The sequence below is a fragment of the Rhinopithecus bieti genome, unplaced genomic scaffold (assembly GCF_001698545.2).
Source record: "Rhinopithecus bieti isolate Rb0 unplaced genomic scaffold, ASM169854v2 scaffold_23748, whole genome shotgun sequence".
In the NCBI taxonomy this organism is placed as follows: domain Eukaryota; kingdom Metazoa; phylum Chordata; class Mammalia; order Primates; family Cercopithecidae; genus Rhinopithecus; species Rhinopithecus bieti.
In genome coordinates, this window is record NW_016811596.1 from 1,948,854 (window position 1) to 1,951,761 (window position 2,908).

The following is a 2,908-nucleotide window of genomic DNA, read 5'->3' on the forward strand; positions in this document are numbered from 1 at the left end:
AAAAGGACTCAATTAATAATATTCCACCAGGTGCAGTGGCTCAGGCCTGTAATCCGAGCACTTAGGAAGGCCAAGATGGGAGAATCACTTGAATCCAGGAGTTTGAGACCAGCCTGGTCAACATACCGAGACCCCATCTCTATTTTATAAAAAAATTAAAAAAATAAAATAAAAACAACAGCAATAAGAAAACGATGTTCGTTTTCCTTTCGGCCGGAACCGCCATCTTCCAGTAATTCGCCAAAATGACGAACACAAAGGGAAAGAGGAGAGGCACCCGATATATGTTCTCTAGGCCTTTTAGAAAACATGGAGTTGTTCCTTTGGCCACGTATATGCGAATCTATAAGAAAGGTGATATTGTAGACATCAAGGGAATGGGTACTGTTCAAAAAGGAATGCCCCACAAGTGTTACCATGGCAAAACTGGGAGAGTCTACAACGTTACCCAGCATGCTGTTGGCATTGTTGTAAACAAACAAGTTAAGGGCAAGATTCTTGCCAAGAGAATTAATGTGCGTATTGAGCACATTAAGCACTCTAAGAGCCGAGATAGCTTCCTGAAACGCGTGAAGGAAAATGATCAGAAAAAGAAAGAAGCCAAAGAGAAAGGTACCTGGGTTCAGCTGACGCACTAGCCTGCTCCACCCAGAGAAGCACACTTTGTTAGAACCAACGGGAAAGAGCCTTAGCTGCTGGAACCTATTCCCTAAGAATTCATGGCATCATAGGTGTTAAAAAAAAATAAAATAAAATAAAAGACCTCTGGGCTGAAAAAAAAAAAATGTAAAGGTGTTCAACTCTTTACTGAAAAGATTTAACAGAAAAGGCAGAGCAAAATACCAAACATTTCCTAGAGGGTTGTTGCCATTCTCAGCTCCACTTGTACATCCTGGAGGTAATACCAGAAAAAGAAGGTTAAGTCAAGGAAAACCTCACTACCAACTTCAAATTTGAAAAGGAAAAAAATTAGCAAAGGAATCAGTAGGCAACTCTGGGAAACATCTGAGAATTCTCAAGATTAGAAGCTTCCTCCAAAGATTCCAATATCTCAGCAGACACAGTGACCAGGGTCTTAGTATTTGGGGTCTCTTTATTTTGGTCCCTTCAGTAGAAATCAAAGCAGATGAGTAGGGAAAGTGATTGTAAGCAAACAAAGTTGTTTACCCCCAGCAGTTAAACAAGGATTTAGTAAAACCGATGCCAAAAGAGAAGACACATAAGACAAGATTCTGTGAGGATGAAGGGAGGTGGAGGACCAGGGAGAGTGGCTGGTGGAGACTCTCCTCAACTATGGAGTATTAACCACAGACCCAAGCCTATGACTGTTCATATATTTTCCTTCTTCTGTCCTGACTGAATACTAGAACTAGAGTCTCACAAGAGACAGCTATAATTCAGGATTAAATTCAGGCTTCAGAGCTCAATGCCCGATAAGGGACATAACCTGAAGCTCCAGATGGTCCTATATCCCCTTAGTCACCTCCAACCAAAACAGATATACATCCACTACGTGGAGAGAATTCTAGTGCAGGTCATTCAACAAGAGAGGCTCAACGTAATTTTAGCCTTAATACACTCTAACCTTCAACCTGATCACCCTCACCCTCATCCTAATTCTAACAACATTAATTCTCTCATTTGTAAAATAAAAATTATTTTTGGGAAACATTAATTATACCAACTTCCTCCAGAGTCTTGCCTAAGGATCAAATAAGATAACTTACACAAAATATGAACTATGCAAATGCTAGAGCACTGATACAAAATTTGTTGTTGTTTTGTTGTTTTAATTTGTATTTGAAAAATATGTTTATATCTTTTTCTAGGCTAACAAACCTATAAAAGTACAATATGCAGCTGAACTGCCTCCCCCCTACAATTATTTCTCTTCACCTCATGAAGGTGTGTCAAAAAATATCTAAATCGACAGTACATTGGATACTTAAGATGCATCTGTGTTTTCACTGAGATTTTTGGCTTTAAAAACACATTGTCTTATACAATATTGTATTTGCAAATTGGTTTGTTAATAAAGTTTAATTTGACATTATGGGCTTCATCATATTTTAACAAAACTTCAGTGCTGACTTTGCAATTGCTTCATTTTCTGTTAAATATAGCAAACATATAATTTGTCCGGCTTACCTGGAAACAATATTGCCCTCAGCTGTTTGGTAATTGGGTAGATATTTATTGGAACCTCTCATACTCTCTATGTAAACACTTGATATTACTAGCTATTCATAACTGCACCTTGGCATGTTCATAAAATTAAACAAAGTAATTAATTTGGTTTCAGGCATAAAACAAGAAAATATGCAGGGCTGTTGGAGCAACATGCACATGTGAAAACTCATAGAATTATTATAATAACAGAGTGTGTGGCCTGCAGTAATAAAGCAATTTTTAAATTATTTTGTCAGAGAAAGACATTTAATTTATCATAAGTAGCCTTAAAGATACAAATTTTAATATTTCTTCCTTTCATTATCAGGCTACTTTCCATATTTATTGACTATAATCATTCTGTTAGTAGGATCCGAAACTTAGCTACTAAATGCAAGAAGCATCATTTTTTATGTGTGAAAATCTCCTTATTCCACCAGAATAAAACCTCTAATAAGATAGTACCATTCAAAACAACCTGTTATCTAGAGCGAACATCATGGGAGAAGAACAAAGGTGAATATAATCAAAGCTGAAGTGAGGGAGAGAAGAAAGGAGGGAAAAAATCCCAACTTCTCTATTCTCTAAACATAACCTGACATAGGCACCTGGTTTGGTACCTTGGTCAATCTATCAGTAAGAAAAGGATGCCATCATTTGCAATGTGCTTTAAAATCCTTACATGAAAAATACTGGCTCGCATGGATGGACAATGAAGGATTCTAATCAACTTTTATGT

General features: G+C 37.1%; 1 pseudogene across 1 annotated transcript; it reads left to right on the forward strand.

The window, feature by feature from the left end:
- Positions 1-206: 206 nt before the first annotated feature.
- LOC108543654 (60S ribosomal protein L21 pseudogene) lies at positions 207-638 on the forward strand (annotated as a pseudogene). Its single transcript, XR_001889634.1, has one exon. The product of XR_001889634.1 is annotated as a 60S ribosomal protein L21 pseudogene (transcript).
- The last annotated feature ends 2,270 nt before the right edge of the window (positions 639-2,908 follow it).